Source organism: Tauraco erythrolophus, chromosome 3 (genome assembly GCF_009769465.1).
Source record: "Tauraco erythrolophus isolate bTauEry1 chromosome 3, bTauEry1.pri, whole genome shotgun sequence".
NCBI lineage: Eukaryota > Metazoa > Chordata > Aves > Musophagiformes > Musophagidae > Tauraco > Tauraco erythrolophus.
The window spans coordinates 14,624,472-14,646,561 of NC_141467.1; positions in this window are offsets into that span (position 1 = coordinate 14,624,472).

Sequence of the window (22,090 nt, forward strand, 5' to 3'; positions counted from 1 at the left end):
ACCAGAAGAAAAATTGTTTGGAAAACCAGATAGTCAATTTGGTAGAGTCACTTCTTCTAGCAAAAAAATAGAAAAAAAATCACAAAGCTATTAAATATGGGAAGGCCCACTATCTATAGGATGAACTCAGCATAATTATGGAAGCATAGGCATCTCACAACACCAAGCTTAAAAATTCCTTCATTTCCCTCCAGCAGACTTGTTGGCTTTATCATTCTTTCTATAGCTCACAAGCAATATTTTTAGCAAAACCCTTATTTCACTACATTATTTTTAGATGAGAATAAAAGTATAGTGTGAAGAATGATTGGATCTTACTGTGCTCCTGCTTGCCTTCCGGCAAGCCTTATGTGGCTTCACTACAGGTTTCAACTAATGTGAGGACGATACAAGTTAACTGGTAATTTTCACATGAGTAAACATGTCAAACTAAACTCTTGTCTCCTTCAAGACTTAAACTTGGGCTAGTAACTAAGATTAAAACAACAAACCACTTTGTTTTCACTGAATTTTTGTTGTAACTTGATTTTTTCAAACTAAAAAAGAAATGTGAAACTTTTTACATTAGTCATGTGAAAGTTAGACTTATTCTGAGGGAAGAGCTTCAGCAGTTTTAAAATGAAGATAATATTCCTTATTCCTAGGTCACCTGTTTCTTGATTTTTATTGTGTTTCCATCCTATATTTATCTCCATCTCTCAAAAAGATTAGTAAGTGTCATTTACTGCCACAAAAACAAGCATAATGCTAAGTTAAGCATTACACTTTTGCTCAAGTAATAGATGAAAAGAGCAGAAAATACTAGTATAAAATGCATTCTGTTATGAGATGGTGCTTTACAAAAGGCAGGTTGTCAACTCTGTCCCTTAGCCACATTTGAATTTGAAGAGAACTCAAGCAGAAGAAGAAATGGATGGTATGGATGACATTAGGAAAAGAAACATCCGGACTATTAAGAAAGATCTCAGGGTTTTGGGAAGAATGTTGAAGGGATCGGGGGCACAAGTAATATTCTCTTCTATCATACCGACTCTGGGACATGACACGGGATGGAAAACAAAGATCGAGGACTTAAATAATTGGCTACAAAAGTGGTGTGAGGAAAACAACCTAGGCTTCTTTAACCACGGGCTGACCTTAATGCCAGATCTTCTATCTAGGGATGGGGTGGGTTTGTCTCCACGGGGGAAAAGGCTGCTCGCTACAGAACTAGCTGGGATCATCAACAGGGCTTTAAACTAGATGTGAAGGGGGTGGGGGGTATTGTCAGACTTAGAGGATTAACAACCAAGGACGGCCCTCCATTGTCTGATGAAGGGAGTGTAGGCAGGTGCCTTCGGCCTGCTGCCTCAGTGATAGTAGGGGGTGATATGTGTAGTCAGGAGCAACACACAAGTTGCCCAGAGGTAAAAGAGAATCCCAAAAATAACAGCTCAGGTAATAAAACTTCCCCCCCTAGGGGTGCAGTGGGGTTGAAAGCCCAACCTATGTGCTTCTATACGAACGCATGCAGTATGGGCAATAAACAAGAGGAACTGGAAGCTGTTGTTATCCGGGGAAACTATGATATAGTTGCCATCACTGAAACATGGTGGGATGACTCATATAACTGGAGTGCTACCATGGATGGCTACAAACTCTTCAGGAGGGATAGGAGAGGTAGAAGGGGTGGTGGGGTTGCCCTGTATGTAAGGGAAGGTCTAAACTGTTTAGAGTTAAATGTTGGGGATGACCTAGTAGAATGTCTGTGGGTGAAAATCAAAGGGGGGCCTATGAAGGTGGATATTGTAGTGGGAATCTGCTACAGGCCACCCTGTCAGGACAGTGAAACTGATGAGCTATTCTTTAAACAACTGGGGGAAGTCTTGCGCTCACTAGCCCTTGTCCTTATGGGTGACTTTAACCTACCTGATGTCTGCTGGAAGTATAACATGGCAGTCAGGAAACAGTCTAGGCGGTTTCTGCAGAGTGTGGACGACAACTTCCTATCGCAACTGGTCAGTGAACCGACTAGAGAAGGTGCTCCCCTAGACCTGCTGTTTGTGAACAGAGAAGGTCTTGTGGGAGATGTGAAGGTTGGAGGACGCCTGGGGCATAGTGACCACGAGATAATAGAATTCTCAATTCTAGGGGAAGTTAGAAGGGGGAACACTAAAACGGCCAAGCTGGACTTTGGGAGAGCTGACTTTGGGCTGTTTAGAAGTCTGATTAACAAAGTCCAATGGGAGATAGCTCTCAAGGGTAAGGGGGCGCAGGAGGGTTGGTTACTATTCAAAAAGGAAATTCTGGAGGCACAGGAGCGAGCTGTCCCTGTGTGCCGGAAGTTGAGCCGCCGGGGTAGAAAACCAGCTTGGATGACAAAGGAGATTTGGGAACATCTCAAAAGAAAAAGGGATGTCTATAAGTCTTGGAAGAATGGGCAGGCATCCAGGAATCAATACAGGGAGGAAGTTAGGACATGTAGGGAGATAATCAGGGGGGCAAAAGCCCAATTGGAACTTAGACTAGCCAGCTCTGTAAGGGACAACAAAAAGTCTTTCTATAAATATATTAATAACAAAAGGAGGGCTAAAGATCACCTCCAGCCCCTACTGGACTCAGGGGGTGCGTTAGTCACTAGGGATGAGGACAAGGCTGAGGTCCTTAATGCCTTCTTTGCCTCAGTCTTTAATAATAAGGTCAGTAGTTCCCAGGTGAGCTGGCCTTCGGTGTCTGAGAGCAGGGAGGGAGAGCAAATCGAAGCTCCTGTGATCCCAGAGGAACGGGTCAAGGAACTGCTCCTCCGGCTGGATGCCCACAAGTCTATGGGGCCTGATGGTATCCACCCGAGAGTCCTGAGAGAGCTGGCAGATGTCATTGCCAAACCCCTGTCCATTATCTTTGGACAGTCTTGGCTCACTGGGGAAGTTCCGCTGGACTGGAGACTGGCGGATGTTACCCCCATTTACAAAAAAGGGCGGAAGGAGGATCCGGGGAACTACAGGCCTGTCAGTCTGACCTCGGTGACGGGCAAAGTCATGGAACAGGTTATCTTGAGTGCTATTAATGAGCACATACAGGTTAACCGGGTGATCAGGCCCAGTCAACATGGGTTTATGAAAGGCAGGTCTTGCCAATCAAACCTGATCACCTTCTATGACAGGGTGACCCGCCTAGTTGACGAGGGAAGGGCTGTGGATGTAGTTTTCCTAGACCTCAGTAAAGCCTTTGATACAGTTTCTCATAGTGTTCTGGTTGAGAAACTGATAACTGCTGGCCTGGATAGGCACACCCTCCTTTGGGTTAAAAACTGGCTGGATGGCCGGGCCCAAAGAGTGGTGGTAAATGGGGCTAAATCCGGCTGGAGACCGGTCACCAGTGGGGTTCCCCAGGGCTCAGTGCTGGGTCCAGTTCTGTTTAACATCTTTATCAATGACCTGGATGAGGGAATTGAATGTACCCTCAGTAAATTTGCGGACGACACCAAGCTGGGAGGCTGTGTCGATCTGCTTGAGGGTAGGGAGGCCCTTCAGAGGGATTTGAACAGACTGGATCGTTGGGCTGAGGCCAATGGCATGAGCTTTAATAAGGCCAAGTGCAGAGTCCTTCACGTGGGGTATAAAAACCCCAAGCATCGCTATAGGCTCGGGGAAGAGTGGCTGGAGAGCTGCCTGGCGGAGAAGGACCTGGGGGTGTTGGTTGACTACCGGCTTGATATGAGCCAGCAGTGTGCCCAGGTGGCCAAAAAGGCCAATGGGATACTGGCGTGTATCAAGAATAGTGTGACCAGCAGGAGCAGGAAAGTGATCCTGCCCCTGTACTCGGCACTGGTGAGGCCGCACCTGGAATATTGTGTCCAGTTTTGGGCCCCTCGCTTTAAGAGAGATATTGAGCTCCTGGAGCGAGTCCAAAGAAGGGCGACTAAACTGGTCAAGGGGCTGGAAAATAAAACTTATGAAGAGAGGCTGAGGGAGTTGGGGCTGTTTAGCCTGGAGAAGAGGAGGCTGAGGGGAAACCTGATTACGGCCTATAAATACTTGAGAAAAGATGGTGGGGAGGTAGGGGAAGGACTGTTTACATTAGTGATGGGTGATAGAACAAGAGGAAATGGGCATAAGCTTAGTCAGGGGAGATTCAGGTTGGATGTTAGGAAGTATTTCTTCTCTGAAAGGGTTGTCAGCCACTGGAATAGGCTGCCCAGGGAGGTGGTTGAGTCCCCATCCCTGGATGTGTTTAAGAATAGGGTGGATGATCTACTTGAGGATATGGTTTAATGGGGATTAGGGATGGTTGGACTCGATGATCTCTAAGGTCTTTTCCAACCTAGAAATCTATGAAATCTATGAAATGAGAAGGATGAGGGAAAAGTAGGTTAAAATAGAAAAAAATAGAATGCAATTTAGGATTATATAGGAGCAAGTAATTTCTATGCAAGCAAAGATTTTTTTTTATATATAAAAAAATACTTTAGCATAGGAGAGTAGTTTTTTAAAACCCTTTTGTCAAGTGTCAGTAAAGTATTAGTAGTAAACTGTAGTATTACAGATAATAATAATGCCCCATACTTATTTAAATAAATAGGATTCTTCCTTTAATTGTCCTGGCCTGAGAGAATTAATAGCTGCAAACCATTTTAATTACTTTCTAGAACAGTATTGCTTTCACCTGACTGAGTAAGCTGACATTTTGAATTCCTTTTTTCAATGTAACAGAATGTGTCTGTTCAATGCTGCATTTCTAATGTCCCAGTGTCAGGCTGAAGCATATTGTGAATTTCATTCAAAATACCAAGGCAGGTGTTTAAATAGATATCCTCAGCTCCCAAGAAAATACAACAAAAACCAGCATTTAACTTTCAATGAGGAAGAAAAGGCAAGGAAACATGTCAACTTGTGCAATCCTTAAGAAACGGAATAACACATAAGCCATTTATACTTGCATCAAATTCACCTACCTGGTACATAAACCTTGTCCGAAAGTAATTGCTTTAGAGTCACATTTTGTATGAAAAATCATACATTGGCTGCAGAGATTGGCTCTTGTCGTGGGTTAGGTTGAACCCTCCCACACAGCCGGTCACTCCCCCTCCCCCACCCCCAGGAATGAGGGAGAGAATTAAAGGAGAAACGGGAAACCCATGGGTTGAGATAAGAACAATCTAATACAGATGATTTAATACACAGTGTAGATGCTCACCACCCCCTCGTATGCGAAGCCCATCTCGTCCTGAAGCTGCAATCCCGGACGAATGCGAGGCCCCGAAATAGAGAGGGGGAGAGAGAGAGAGAGAGTACTCCGAGAGTGGGAGTACTGGGAGAGAGAGAGAGAAAGAAAGAAAAACAATAGAGCAAAAGCGCAGCAAGCGCGAAAGAGCAAAAGCGGCGAAAGAGCCAAAGCGCAAAAGCCCTTCTTTCCGGCTGACCCTCACTTTTATACTGGGCATGACACTGCATGATATGGAATACTAATTTGGCCCTCAATCTTAAGTTCCACCACAAATCACAAGGGGAATCGTGTCCCCCTTGTCCCAACTATGCTCCCCCCTTATCCCGCCATGCTTCTGCACTCCGGCACACTGAAAAGTCCTTGGAGTTTCACGTCCAGCCACAAACATCAACTTGCTATCAGCATTCTTCTCAGAGCGAGCCTCTGAGTAAAACCAAAACACGGAGCTCTTCTAGCTGCTAAAAAGAAGAGCTAACCTGGTCCCAGCTAAAACCAGGACAGCTCTGCTGAATGAACGTGCTCAGATGCAAATCCTAATGTTACCGGAGTGGTAACAGTCAGTAGAAAATTGAAGGACCGAACTTGGTGACTTATGCAACAATCGTTCATAGCTGAAGGCTGTGCTGCCATTCAGAGAGACCTGGACAGGCTGGAGAGTTGGGCAGGGAGATATTTAATGAAATACAACAAGGGCAAGTGTAGAGTCTTGCATCTGGGTAAGAACAAACGCATGTACCAGTACAAGTTGGGGACTGAACTGTTGGGGAGCAGCACAGAGGAAAGGGACCTGGGGGTCCTGGTGGACAGCAGGATGACCATGAGCCAGCAATGTGCCCTTGTGGCCAAGAAGGCCAATGGCATCCTGGGGTGTATTAGAAGGGGTGTGGTTAGTAGGTTGGGAGAGGTTCTCCTCCCCCTCTACTCTGCCCTGGTGAGGTCGCATATGGAATATTGTGTCCAGTTCTAGGCCCCTCAGTTCAAGAAGGACAAGGAACTGCTTGAGAGAGTCCAGCGCAGGACCACAAAGACGACTAAGGGAGTGGAGCATCTCCCTTATGAGGAAAGGCTGAGAGGGCTGGGTCTCTTTAGCTTGGAGAAGAAGAGACTGAGGGGGGACCTCATTAATGTTTATAAATATGTAAAGGGTGACTGTCATGAGGATGGAACCAGGCTCTTCTCACTGACATCCAATGATAGGACAAGGGGAAATGGATATAAGCTGGAACATAGGAGGTTCCGCTTAAACATGCGGGAGAACTTCTTCCCAGTAAGGGTAACAGAACACTGGAACAGGCTGCCCAGAGAGGTTGTGGAGTCTCCTTTTCTGGAGATGTTCAAAACCCGCCTGGGCGCGTTCATGTGTGATCTGATCTAGGTGGTCTTGCTCCGGCAGGGGGATTGGACTAGATGATCCTTTGAGGTCCCTTCCAATCCCTAACATTCTGTGAGTCTGTGATTCTGTGATAGCTGGATGTGATATGGGTGAGAAACAGAAAAGTTTTCACATATTTCTTGACAATGCAACTCAATTATAATAATAAAAAATGTGCTTGAAATTTAGTATTTAATCTGGTTACTCAAATATGTGAAGATAATGACTTTTCCAACTAAATTCTTATTGAAGAATGAATGGATCTCATTGAAGAATTTGGAATGCAAAGTAAAGAAAAAAACTTCAAGGCTATCAGTTTGACAAGGATGCACGTGACTAACTTTATATAGATGAGTCATCTCACAAAGTCAAAAGAACAACTTATCTTAGCAGCCTAAGATTTCAGATTTAAAAGTTAATCATATGTAATCTAGGCAACTTCTCTCATAGAGTTCCTCATGCAAAAATTCAGTTCAAAATCTTTTCTGAAGGAGCTTTTGTAGAAACTTCAACTTCTTTCAGTGAAACCCTTTGGCTACACAAGATTGGCTCCAGAGAAAAAAACAGAAAGAAAGAAAAAATTTTTTGCAAAAAAAAATGTTCTCTTCAGATGAGAATAGGCTATACTAAATGTATTCCCGAACTCAGAGAATATGCCATGTGGTGATACATGATCCACGTGTTTAAAGTGTGTTAAAACAAGTTGAAAACACTGATCAGTAATCTGGGATTTTAAGTGAAAAAAACCCCAAAACGTCCTTGAAAACTGGAGATTAATACAGCAGAAAGGTGAACACTTGGCTCTGTAGTAGTCATTATATGATTTGTCATGGATGTAGGATTTTGGTCAGGAAGTTTGAATGTCCTTCAGAAGATTTTCAGAATTAAATGCTATCTTAAAAAAATGAAACGCATTATTACACAAATATATATAATCAAGACCACTAAACAACATTAACTTTTTTTTTTAATTATGCAACAGGAAATACAATTAAGAATAATGGATAATTTTGTTGGGATCTTTTCATGAGACATTCATTGCAATTTTACATTTCTAGCATCATTGCAAAAGAGAGTTTTAACAGTTTTGGAATCTCAACTTGCATATTTTAACAACAGTTTGTATTTCTTTTAAAGTAAGTCTTAAACCTACATTTTCTGATGCGTAGTGCTTGATTTTTTGATAATTATATCAGTATAATTGTTTCTGCTCTGGAAGAATAAGCATGTATTTCTAAACTTCCCTACTTTTTTTGTGAACCTCACACGAAAATATTTTAATTGTAGACAAACAAATTGAAGACATTCTGGAAGAAAATGTTGTTATAAAATGTTGATGATAATGTAAGGATTTATATTATAAAACTTAAAGCTAAACCGAACTTCGGAAAAGAACTTTCTACTTTTGGCTTTTGGTTTACCTGTACTATCTGAATCTTTTTTTTTAAACTCAGAATAACAGAAAACAATGAAAGCATGCCAACCAAATTAAAATGCATTTGCAGCTCATTTAGATCTCCAAGTGTATCTGTCAGTTCAAGGCTGAAAAATCTAATATACTGCACTAGAAGAACTGACAAAGGTGTATTTCTTCAAACAACAGAGATTGCACTGTGTAGCTTTTATAAGGTAATTTACATTGCTACCACAGGTATCAGGGAACACCTCCCTGTTTGTCTAAAACCTGGGATATTGCATGTAATTTAAATGAAGAGATGGCCTCTTCTACAGAGACATTCAGTTCTGTGAGTTTAGCAATGCCATCTCAGTTATGAGCAGTTTTATCTTGAAGTAGATGGAGTTTTCCATGTAGAGAGAGCATCAGCTGATTTCCAGATTGATTATAGGGAAGCTGGGCTAATGAAATGGCTGCTGAAGGCAGTATCATAGATGCTGTGAGAAGAGCTGAAGAGAAAAAGTGGTTTGCTGGTGAGATGGGAACATACCTGTCTCTTGTATCACAGATAATTGGGCTCATCAGAGCTCTATTGCCAGTAGAGCCCCATATCCCCATCTCTTGATTCATCTGCCAAAGACACTGGTAAACAGTGGCCCATGGGGATGCCACACCAGAGAGAAGGGCAGCATCAGCAAAAAGTCATGGTGGCATTTGATAGCATGTTAAGGAATCTGACATCTCTGAAAAGAAGATGTACATTTGTGAAGAGATTAACTATTGAATTGTTTAGCTAACCTAATCAAAACTTTTGAATATTGTGAAGGTAAATGGTCCATATAATCAGGATCTTGAAAATATTCTGTGTTAATTTAGACTCTGGGATGTCTTCTGCTATGGACAACTGAATTTTTTCTATGATTTTTGCTTGACATACAAAATTTATTTTGAATCAAAAGTGTTTCCATGAAGAGTTTATGCATCCTGGATTCTTATTTTAGTTTTAATCTAAAGACATTAAAACCCCAGGATACAAAAAGGAACTTCAAAAAAATAACAGGATATAAGTCGTTTTCATCTTCTAAATTAAAGGAAAAAAGTTATTTTCTTACTTGGTTTCTCGCTTAAATTTTCCATCAAAACGCAAGTAATTTTCAGACTTCTTTTTGATGGTGCTATTTTCCACTCAAAAAGCATTTCTTTAGGTGCCTTTTCGTAGAAAGAAGTAGTTTAAGTTCTCCTATCTAAATGAATGACTCCTATATTTTTCTTTGTGATTAGGAATCCAAGCTCTATAACACATGTGCTGTACACACAGCTGTTGCACAAATAGCGTAACTGATGCACATGACACACATACCGTCCATATTCAGACATGCAATTCACCATACATCAGCAGTTCAGATGCATCTGGAAAGCCTGGGAATCCTTATGCACATACTGTACTGTTGATCTACTTGTGAAGAATAAGACTGAAGCATCCAATAAAGCTGTAACAGGCATGCCTACCCCAAACGGCTTCAGGATATCAAGAAACCATGGACAAGTGATTAAACCTGCTATTGTTATGGTTTATCAGGCTTTACATTCCTAACATTATGAATGTTATAGATTTGTTGTTCCAGTGTTTGGTAAAAAGAAAGGATGGTTTGAACAAGGATTTAGTACAGGAATTATAGATGGAAAGGAGCAAGCTCAGCACTGGTATTTCAAGGAATCTGGAATTGCTTTGGACATTGCAGTCACAGTGCTCATCAAAGCTTTTGAGAAAATTTCCAACTTTTCTATTGGGGAATGCACTTCTTGTGTCAACCTATAATGCACGACAATGCTACAAATGATAATGTGCTTAAACGATAAAGCATTAACCAGACAGTGTTCAAGAAAGGATTGGGCATCAAGTTGCCTCTTTAAAGTTTAGTGAGTAAGCATCAAGTTTTCAGTAATTTGTAAATAAATTAATGGTTCTTGAAGTGCATGGACTACTTTCTTTGTCCAGTGTGAAAGATGGCCTCTTTTGACTCTTCTCTGCTCATTCTGTTTGCTGTATTTGCATTGTGATGTTGCTGAATTACTTGGTTTCATTCTTTTTGTTGTACAGGTTTGCCATCCTTGAGAACTATTCTCACCATGAGCATCCTGAAAGCCAAATCATGTAGTATACGTCACAACATGATATCTTCAGGCACCTCCCCAGACAGTATTTGAAACATATCACCTGATTTGCTGAAGTATTAGAGACTGAAAAATCACAGGAAAACAAACAAGCAACCCCCCCATACTTTCCAAAACTTCTGAATCTTCTCCCTCAGAGATCTGAAAGTATGATGTTGTTGCTTAGCATGCAGAACACTCCTTGGTCTATCTTCACTAGCATGCGTTATTTCCTCTTTTGAAACTCGTACTGTTTTAAAAGGCTGTTTTGTGTGTAAAAAGGCAATAATTCATAACATATTTGTATGTGCGAACACAGTTTTAGTGCTGTCTTGAACAAGTAATTAGATGGAAAACAATCATAATGACATACTAACAACACTCGTACATATAAAAAGGAGAATGAGCTAATATTTCAGCGTTAAAGAAAAACCTGTTATTGCATTGCCTTATCCAGTAGGCTTAAATAGTAACATCATCATGACATGATGTTTATGTTATTTTAAACATATAGTTTACTTAAAATATGGTGTTCATTTAGTATGAATAGACTTACTCTTTCTCCGTACTACTTTGAAAAATATTCTGTAATATTCTGCCATACATCAGTTTCAAAAAGTTGGAACTATATCTTAATTTATAGCTTGAAGCTATGTAAACTTGATTATATCAGTACAGCTGTCAGGAAACAATTTTCTTGTCCTTTGAGAATTTTTGACATATCAAAAATTTTACAATCTAAAATGAGGGCAGAAAAGTCAAAATCCCCAAAATAAAATAGTGAGAGCTGATTAATCCTTCTGTCCATACCCGGTTTAGTTTCACATATTATGTCTTACGTAGGCAATAGCAACAAAAAAACCCATCGCTTTCTTTAAAATAAAGTGTTTTACTTTGGTAATTTCCTTTCAAACTATAAATTGGCTTTTAATTAAGATATTTTTGATTTAAAAAAATAGTTAAAAGTATTATGGTCAGCTGTATTAGAGTCAGCTCTATTTACTAGATCCCCAAATCTACACATAGAACAGCCATGGCAAACGGATTTCTCCTCAGTAAGAAGATGAGAAGTCTGCATCTGTGAATGTGCTTAAAGGCAATTTTTGAACTTAAGAAACATCACACACAAACTAAAGGTACAAGGCTCCCCTAGAAAACTAGGAAAAAAAAGAAAATCAGATTAATAAATTCTTGTCTGATTATTAAAAATCTACTTTGACTCTATATTTTTTTGAAGCCCTACTCATATTTGCATCCTTGGGTTTATAAGTCTAAAAAATGCATTCATTCTGAGCAAGATGAGCGAAGCGATACTATGTACCCAGTACATGACAGCAAACACTAATCATGGTAATAATAATAAATCCTAAACAAACAGTTCCTTAAGTGTATTTTAGAATAACAAAACCATGTTATTTTTTAAAAAATGTGGACAACTTGTGACAGTTATTTGCTTGTTTACTCCATGTTTATTATTTACATTTTGTACATTAAAAACCTAATTGTTTATCAAAAATTAATTAATGGGAATAAACCTTATGGCAAAAGAGGAACATACCAGAATGAAGCAGAAACTGTCAGAACAAAGCAAATTTGCCCTGAAGCCCTATTAATCCAAAGCTTCGCGATTGCCTGCTGCTTGTGCTAAGATGTCAACAACTGGAGTGTTGTAGGTTTGGGATATTTTTAATCTCTAAATGCAGTAACCGTCAGTCCGAGGAGAAATTACGTTTGAGTAAATGAGTCTGGCTCTCCTTTGGGGTAAAGGGAAACGTGTCAGAATTATCACAGCGAGGCTGGCATAGCGTCTGGGCTGAATTAATCTATCACAGAGATCTTTAATGTCTCCCTAACAGTAGTGCACAGAGACCGCATGCTTCTTCTGACACATCGAGCAATTTCCCAGGAGACCTCACTTTGGTTTACAGTACCACAAACAGTTTTAGACAGCTTGACACAGACTGAGTTTCAGCAGTGGTCTAATATCCTTAGGATTTCATTCTCCTTAATGTAAACAACAGTGTTTGTCCTTGGGAAAAGTTGCTTATAGATGGATTTTTTTCCCCTTTTTTCATTAATATTACTAATGGCACTGTGGTTAAAAACAGTGATAATACATATTTTAAAGCTAATCAGTGACATGTAGAATATCATCAAATTCTTTTCTCACTGTCACTACATCCCTGACTTGAAAGGGGAGCAAAATCAGTTCAATCTTTTAGGAAGTTTGGCATAAGGTCTATAAACTGAAAAGTAACAAGACAAATAATTTAGAACTTACAATAGACAAAGGAGTCTTTGAAAAAAATCCCAGAGGGTAGTTTTAAAAAAATGCAACTTACACTTGAGGAAGTCAGCAGCCACTGGTAAGCTAGTCCCTGTACCAATTCTGACCGCAGGCCTGAGGGATAAAGATCATTACATCTTCCCAGACATGAAGGACCCTATGGCTGCGCTAGATTTGTAGCTTATCAGGAGAGAACTAATTTTACCATACCAACTCTTCAGAGTCATACTGCAGAGGAAATTCTTTTAATTTGAGCCCCCTTTTTAACAGCCTTCCAATTGTTTGTTTTGTGTGCTGTAAAACATCCAGTTTCAAGCTAAAGGGCAGCAAAGTGGTGCTTAAGGCTCAGACACTGGGAAGGAGCATGAAAGTCATGTCATTACTTCTCAAATGAAGGAGGAAAAGAGCAGAGCAGTAACAGGAAAGCAAGTGTTGAGGCAGGATCACACCAGGGCGCTGGTTTGAAGGGGACAACAAAAGGGTGGCTGCTCCTTTTTAGTCTTCCCAGCAGGGTCCGTGTCAGTCCCCAAAGAGAAGAATTGTGACTGGTAATACGGTAAGATCAGGTCAGTGACTGAATCTGCATATTTTATACCAAGATAATTGTTAATGGCACACTGTGAATGAAGCTGAATGCACTGAGATTAAAATAGGCATTTCAGCTGAGTTCTTACACTCAAACTGAATATTACTCAGAGACATTTTTTTCCAAACAACTGGATAAGCCTGCAAAATTACATTTGCGATAGAAAAGTCAGCAAACTCCACGTTAAAACAATAAAATGACACCACTACAGTAAAGACATTTATTCTTTGTTATCTATTTAATCAGCTATGAGGGCCTCTAACCTGCAGATTTCCTTACTACAGTGGCCTCAGCTTTCTGCTTGACTTGACTTGAGAGACTAGAAGAGAATTCACTGTATTAACAACAGTAGCTAAGGTTATGCTCAAGGCAATACAATAATTTTTGTGCATATAATGAAGATGGTTTCTTGGTAGTAACTGGACAACCTTGTCGAATATGCAAAAATCTTTACTGAAATTTGAGCAATAACTCCTACGCAAAAGTCTTAATATTTGAATTGACCACAATATATTTCTATAATCAGAATTACAGACTCAGTACTGAGAAATAACTAAGGCTATTGGAAAATGATGTCCTCTTACTTATAGGACATATAAATTATTTGCTAGTAAAATGTGGAAAAATTGAGGAAAGAATGTTACTGGCAGCCCAATTATTGCAACACACCATTTTGGTTTTGTATTGCTTATTCCCATACTTTACCCTGGCTTTCAAGAAAGGTGTTTTGATTTGGTATGGTTTTATAGTTTTCCCTACTGCTACAGCTAACGTAGCTGTAATTTTAATTTTTTGTCTTTATTTGTTCCAAAGCAAAGTTTTAAAAGTGATGTGCACAACAGCTAAGCTTGGAAATGCTACCACTTAGTTTGGCTGGCTCATCTTTTCTGAGTGATTCATTTGGATGTGTTTTGCTTTAATTCCAGTATCTGACTTCATGACTTTTGATCTTGTGGGGTGGGAATGCTTCTGAACACTTTCTCAATTAATAATAAATAAATGTGTCTCAGAGCGAAGGGCTCCAAAGGGAAAGAAATGGGAAGCTGGTAGGATTTGAATATGTTCATGTGGGCGTTGTGATTTGCAACTGGCCAAAATGTGCAGGCAGATGGAGTTCTGTTATCACTACTTTAGCTTCCTGGACAATGTGTATCGTAGTCATTTGGCCACCGAATGCAATGGTTAGAGCTGAGAAAGACTGAATGCCTCCTGACAAGAATGAAGATAGCTCAACATTGCCAAAGGTATGCTACATTTTTGAAGATGGTGGTCTGACAATCTATGCACTTTTGAGGAAAACCTCCTCATCTAGGTGCAGGTGGTCCATTCGGTTGTACCAGAAAAAGACCATACACACAAAGAAATCCCAAACAAACACAAACAACAACAAAAACATAAACCCCACAAAAAATCCAAAAGCTATCCATGGCAAAAACTGCTGCTGCTCAACTGGCAGGCAGTGCACTGCTGAAGTGCTGACTGATGCGTCAGAGAGCAGAAGGTACATATTCCATTCTCACTAACCAGGGCAATGTAGCCACAATCAAGCTTTGAAAAAGTTCCTGTAAAGTGGTTTGAAATCAGCATTATGGTCTAGGGCAGATGCAGCACTCAAGGTGGAATGTGAAGAGCTGAGTCTTCCATTCCTTCCCTAAGCTTCTGTATGGCTGAAAGGAGTAATTTCAACATAGTTTCATATGTGCTCTTCCTTTGTATCCCTTCCACTCGCATTAAGAGGTCTTTGTCTATTTAGACTGTACATTCAGTAAGGTGAAAGCATTGTCTTACAGCATGCTTTCAAACTGTCTAGCATAATGTGTTCCGGAGTTCTACAAAAGCCCTCTATTCAGCACAAAAATAGAAATAGGTAATAATAATAAAAAACGACTGTCACAACATAGTGTTGGAGACTCATTCAATCACAAGTGTATAAATCTGGCTACATCTAAACAACTGTGTTGTCTGTCTGCTGAAGCAACCTCACTATTTTGCTGGTTGGGGAGAATCAGTAACAAAGTACTCCACTACTCCATCTGGCCTTCATCCTAAGAGCATACCTATTCACTCCAGGATAATATTTTGAAGCTTGAACTGTTCTGTACCTCTTAGGATAATGCATTTTTGGAGCATTGTATATTGTTTTTCACTATCATGCAAGTATCTTTTGTTTTTGAATAAATTCTGATTCTGAATAAATTTTGGATGATGTACTAGACAATAAAATAACCAGATCATCAGCCCTCACATTTAAATGCATTTATCTAATATATTTTCCTCTCATTTGGCTTCTTTCTTTTTATCCTTATTGTGAGCCATACTCCTTCTTGCTATTTTTTTTTTCCATCTCTTATCTTAAAGTGTTTAGAAAACAGCAGAAAACAGTCACTGATTTCAGATTGTCATGGAATGACACAGTATCTGACCAGTAGAGGTCAGTTCAATAAAAGTCAGGAGCAATTCGACCAGTCTACCTGTTTCCCAAGAAAGACAAGACTCTTGTATCCAACCCGCCTGCCCACCCTGGACAGCCCACTAAGTTGGAGGGTGTTTGCCTAACCTATTCAGGGACCTCGCCGGCAGCTCAGTGGGTCATCCTCCCTTATATTAAAGTTTCCAGAAACTTATATTAAACCAACAGATTTTAATGCTGATGCTCGTGACAGGATACAGATTCAAAGATAGCTGGTAATAGGGACTGACTGCGAAAATAGATTTGATTTAGAACAATATAAACTAGAACTGATCAGTGATAATACTAAATCGCTAGCAAAATGTTAGTAAGTAAATGCGCATAACACAGAGCTCTCATCCAATAGGGGTCCCAAACGGGGGCAGGGAAGAGAGGTCCAGCCCATTGACTGATCCCAGACATTTCAATGGAAGTCTTCGCCCCTAACATCCCCCTTCTCTTTAACCATTTTATACTATTTCTCTACTTTTAGATGGAGCTTTGAGTGACTCTTGTCATACATATCACAATGACATTATAATGAGCAAAGTCCAGCTTCAGGGAACGATCCAACTGTTGTGGTTGAGGAGGCAGTTGCAGTCCACCTTTCTTGACAGCAGTTGTGCTGTTATCTTCTGATAACAGGGACGAGCTGTGGTACCTCCACATCACTCTACTCCCAGTTTCAGGGATATTGCACATTCCATCTCGCCAGATGCAGGCCTTAACTGTTTCCCGGCACTCCGTTTCTTAGAACAGCAACTGTGTATCACCTCAAAGCTGCTCTAATATTATAGCTCATTGTTTAAGATGTAATCTGAACTTTGGGGGACAATATTCTCCCATTCCCCCAATTTCTGCTATTTTTTCACACAGGTCATGTGAAAACAATAAGTAAACAAAAGGTGCATCAATTTTTTTGTAACCTCTGTAAATTCAAGTGTTGTCGTGTGTACACTTACAGAATATGGTTGTATGTTTTCCATTAACCTCTCGGTAATATCCAGGAATTTAATATAATCTAGACAGTATTGCTTCTCGTATTTATAAAGAATGGTTGATCTTACACAGAGCACTCCCATGAGGGTCTCTCCTTTTAAATTATCCTGCTGTGATTAGAGTAACATTTACCAAAAATATGTGTTGTTTTTAGAGAAAACTGATTATGTGGGACTTGAAGCCACATAATTTTTCTAGTATAAGATAAATTCACATTAAATCAATCACAGCTTTATGAAAATAAAGGCCAGGAAGCTAAGCACTGTGTAGACCACAGTCCCATAAAACAGTGTATGAGGTTTTGCATAATAAAAGAAGAGGTGTATAAACATGAGAGCATAATATTTGTTCTCTCTCTTTCTCTCCTCCCAGTAGAGAGAGCAATGCTGTCAGAACTGACTGAAATACAAATCCGTAAGTAGTTTAGGGTGAGGGTTTTTTCAAATCAAAATTAAAGACAGAAACGCTAATAACAAAAAAAAACAAGAGGATGAAATATTCTCAAAAAAACCCCTAAACTCTTCAGAATATTAAAATGGCCTGATGTTTTCAAAAGACATAAGCCGAGTGATTTCCTCATGTACTTTAAACTATCTTGTTTTTGGAGAAGCCTATGCAAGGCACCGGGAAATATTGCCTGCAGAGAATGCTGCCTGTCACTCAAGCCACGTATCCCAGCTCAAGGCATGGACACTAGCTTCCCTCAGCACCACAGCTCCAGCCTAGGGCTCTTAGGCATTGCTGTCTCCAAAACTATTGCTGAGTCCTCAAATCTGAATCAACTACCAAAGCTCAGGAACTCTCAGATTGCCCTAAGAACTACCCAAAGGCCAAACCAGGTTTCCTTAGCTTCCTGACTGTGCTTTGGAGAAATCTTGAACAATTCAAAATGTTTCCTTGAAAGCTACCAAATACCTTGGTGTTACCAAACTGGTTTTGTTGTCATTTTCTTGTTTCACCACTCTAAAATATTTTTAATTAGAAAAATCTTAATCATCTGTGTACTTCTTATGCACGCATGATCAGTAGAATCTATCTATGGATCCATTAAATCTAATTGATTTGTTCAGGTCAAACTGGTCAATCGTAATGCTTATTCTCTCAGTATTGCTATATTTGTATGATCCATATAGAACCTTTTTTTTGTAATTTAGCAGCATGGCAAAGCCATGCTCTGAGAAAACAGTCAGAGGCCATCGTATTTTTGAATAAATAATAAAATGCTAGAATTTTCTTTCTTACACTTGTTTTCAGTTGCACTTTCATTTTTTCCCAATGACGATGACTGGAAACATACATTAACCACAAGTTAGGGGAAAAGATGAAGCTTGAATAATTGGCATCATGAATCATAGACATTTCAGGACTTCAAGACAGGCTTCATCTCACCTATCATCAGCAGTTGAAAGTTAGGCAATCAGTTGAGCTTCTCAGCAGAGTTCTCTCCATAGTCAGCTGAGAGAAAGGAAAAAAAAGAAATCCAGATGAGGTTGCTTAGCAACTCCAATTTTCTTCAAATATCTTAGACAGCTATCTTAAAATGGGATGAATCTTCCTCTGGAGACCTCTTTCTCCTTCCAATAATTATAGATGAAATGGCTTGAAGTGGCTGCCTAACTTCTGGACCAGTAAAATAGTTTAAATTTATTCCATATCAAGATCCAATTACAGCACAATCGCAGGTTTTGGTTGTACTCCAGGGACTGTGGTGGAAGGGAACTTGAGTATTACCACACAGAAGGTGAAAAAGTTCATCTAAATAACCTGATGTAAACAGAATAACGATTTGCCAAACTGAGGGAGGACAGCAATGGCATGTGCTATGAAGATTATGCATTTATGCATGGTTTTACATCCATAAGCAGACAGCAACGCAGGAGAGGTCTGGGAATATTCTACACAGTCAAAGATCCCTGTTAATAGACTTATTTATGCATGTATATTTATCTCAACATAGAAAGAATGAAAGTTAATTTATTCAGTTTTAGGTTCCTTCTTTACCTTTCTCATATCAAAGGGCAAAACATCATCTGACAGCTTTGTTTCTTTTTAAAAAAATCTGCTTCTCCTGCTATTTTCTTTATTATAAATCAGCTTCTTCTTCAATGTCAGAGGAAAACAACTCTCCTCCCACGTTTTTTTTCAGTAACTCTTCAAAACTGTCGTATGTCACACACTGTAAGCAAAGAATTTAGGCACCCAGCTTATGAAGCAATGGCAGCAGAAGGGCTAGCAGTTCATCTTGATAAATTTTTGAACACATATACAAAGCTCATATGGACTCCAGCTATGGAATTAAGAACGGAAACTTCATGTCAAGCTAAAGTACTTTGTAACATTTCCTTAGCAATTCAGAAATATCAGAGTATTATTTTTGAAAATGTTGTTTTGGTTTTTTTTTTTTAAAAAATCACTGATTTTACTGATATTCTAAAATTCCACTAAAATTCATTCTTTCAATTGTTTTTCAATATTTTAATTATTCTGGGCTATACTTGTAAAGTAATTTTAATGATTTTACATAAACCTATACAAATAAGCACTGAGTCCAAACGCCATAGACTTGTGCATCTGCGCTGCCTAGGGTTCATTGTTTCTGTAGCGAGCAGGTGACATCCACACCACAGAGACCTTTGCTTGTGTCTTTTCTGAACCAGAAGGACTGACATTGTTGCCTTGAAACAGTTAGGTAGGTAGTTAATTAGTTAGTTTTTGTGTATATTTGTGCATGTACACATCAATGAGGGTGGGAGAAGTTTCAGATCAGTGCGTCTAATGTAAGATGAGGGCTTTGCTGTGGCCCATCAGAGTGATGTTTCTGTAACACAGTGGGGTGGGATATGTCTGCCCATGGGAGTGGCACAATTTCTAAGAGGAATTACATGCTTTGTCTATATATAGATTATCTCGAGAAGGTACTTAAATGCCATTGTAGATTTGGTCTTCTGTTCTGTAAGTAGTGTATGTGGAGGTCCACCCTGTACTGAAAGGTATGCTCTGTTGGACTGGTCAGGGGTCTTGGATATTTTTACTGATATTTAAGAAGCCCTGTTTTCTTAATATTTGGAGGAAAGGATGATACTGTTTTGAGTAGAAATTGGATTCAGGATGTCCAAATCAAATTATTGCCTTAACTGTATTTCTTGTACCTAAAGAATATTTAACTTGGTTATTTCACCACTGCAACTGAAGCTAATTTTTTCACAAGTACATGTTATAAAAATGTATTTTTATTGCAATTAACTGGATAATTACTGTTGGGAGGTCAACAAATTTTCCATTCAATGTGATTTTTCAAATTTGTAAGAAATAAGAAGTCTCATCTCCAAGTAAATAGTTTCAAAATGTTTTACAGACTGAGATGCAAAAAACCCCACAACCAAAAGAAAAAAACCCTCAGAAAATCTATTTGGATTAGGTCAATAAAAACAATGCATTTAAATAATTTTGAAAGGTTTCATTTCATGCAGGAATCATATGCTCACAATTTTCTCCCCAAAGAATTGATAAAGGAAAAAGACAAGAAGCAATCGATATCTGTCAATAGTTTCAGTAAACCAATATTTCCACTAAAATATCTGTGTTAGAGATGGTGACCATAATTATCCATGTAAAAATTGTTTATATAAGACTGAAAGATGAAGTGCTAAATAAGTCAGTTTATAAAAGAGTTATGACTTGAAACACCCTTCCACTCACACTTCCATCTACATGACTTTATCTTCACTTTCTTTTCATGTATTAATATCTTCCATCCAATATTTGTTGTTTGTACTTAAGTATACAGCACTTTACTTTTTGTGCATGCAATAAATCATGCTTCTATGATAATTTTGGTAAATTGATTGAAAATTAGAAGATCTTAATTTTTATAGGTATTTACATTGGTTACTATGTACATTACTATCTAATGCTAAGAAAACATTAAAGCCTTGCTGCTGTTAAATCTGATCTGATGTTTTAAAACTTCAGTTCAACAAAACCTAACTCAGATTTATCTTATTTTAATATTTTGAAGCAATGTATCTGGAGACCAAGGAAAGCAAGCAAGATAGAAGTAATCAATGCCACTGATTTATGGATGACAAAAAAAAAAAAATCATAACGAGTTAATAAATTTAAAAATGCTAAGGATTTCTAAAAATGTTTTTCTACTTATTTAACCTATGAAACCAAACTAATTTAACCTTCCTTTTGAATCTTGACTTACTGAGATAAACTTTCTCATTGAAATAAATGGAAGTGTGCATGTATGCAAATATGCATATGCATGTGTGTGTGTGCAAACATCCAATAATTTTGTGCCAGCTATCTAAAAAAGTCACTGGGTTTTTACCAATTTTTAAAAATTCAAATTTAGAGATTTCATTTACTTAAAAATGCTATGAATAGAGTATACAGGTTAAGCTATGAAACTGATTATTGCACATATACTTACCTAAAGTTTTTACTACTGTATTTTTCAAAAAAAGAAACAAATAAATTGGGAGACATGTTAACCTAATCTAATAGTCTGTGTGGCACAGGGTTGCCTTGCACGTATGTTTTAATTTGGCTTTGTTTTCAACAGCTCAAAGTTTAGCAATTTCTAATTGTTCTTACCATATTTTGGTCTTGTTACACATTCTTCTCCACTCCTACTCACACATCTTCCTTTTTCTCATGTTTTTTTGGGGAACTTGGAGCCATATACAGAAATGTAATTCTCCCAGACAAGACGGAGTGGCTGTTCCTTGCATAATTGTACCTAAGGAAGAGATTCAAAAGTGGGAAAGGAGTAAAAGATTTCTTACTTATGTAAGAAAAAGATTTTCTCTCTTATGTCCTATCCTATGCATATCAAAGGGGGGCAGCCAAAATCTAGTGCTTGTCAGGTCTGATTTAGTACCATTCTGACAATCTTTCAAAGTCATACACTTCATCATATTCTTTAACAAATGAATCATTTAAAATCTTTCACAGAAATAGAGAAAAAAGCTTGGAGAAAAGCTGTAAAAGAAGCTAACAGCATTCCTTTGAAATGATTGACTAAGTGAAAATACAGATGCATTTTTCAACTAGTGGTAATTATTTGATCCAATTTTTTTATGTTTCAGGTTCTTAAAGGCTCCAGTAAAATGAACAGAACTGAAGTTGCACAACTGTTAGCTTTGTTCTTGTGAATCTTGGGGAGCTTTTCTTATTTATGTGCTTCTTGACTGTTCCATTCTGTTCAGCTCTGTTCTTTTTTAACATCGCACAGTCTCTTATTTGAGAAGGACTAAATACACATTTAACATTTGTATAAGTGGCATATTGAAGGGAAGTTACTACCAAATCCTGGACCAATTTTTCCTTACAGATCCAAGAACAACTGTGGGAACACAGATTTGTGACAATTCAGGCCTACCTTAGCTTATCAGAAGCGTGGGAAGAGATTGTGTGAGATACCAAAGTCCTCCTGGCACATTTCTAGACATCATCTGTTGATTGGATATAGGTGGAAAAACCTAGAGATAAAAATAGATTATCCACTTCCTCTTCTGAAGTTTTATTTGCATTTAGTTTTGCCTAAACAAGTTAAGTGTAAACATGTCAGGAAATGAAAAAATGATGGAAAACAGTGATTGAACTCAAAATGATTTAACATGGCAACCAGCCCA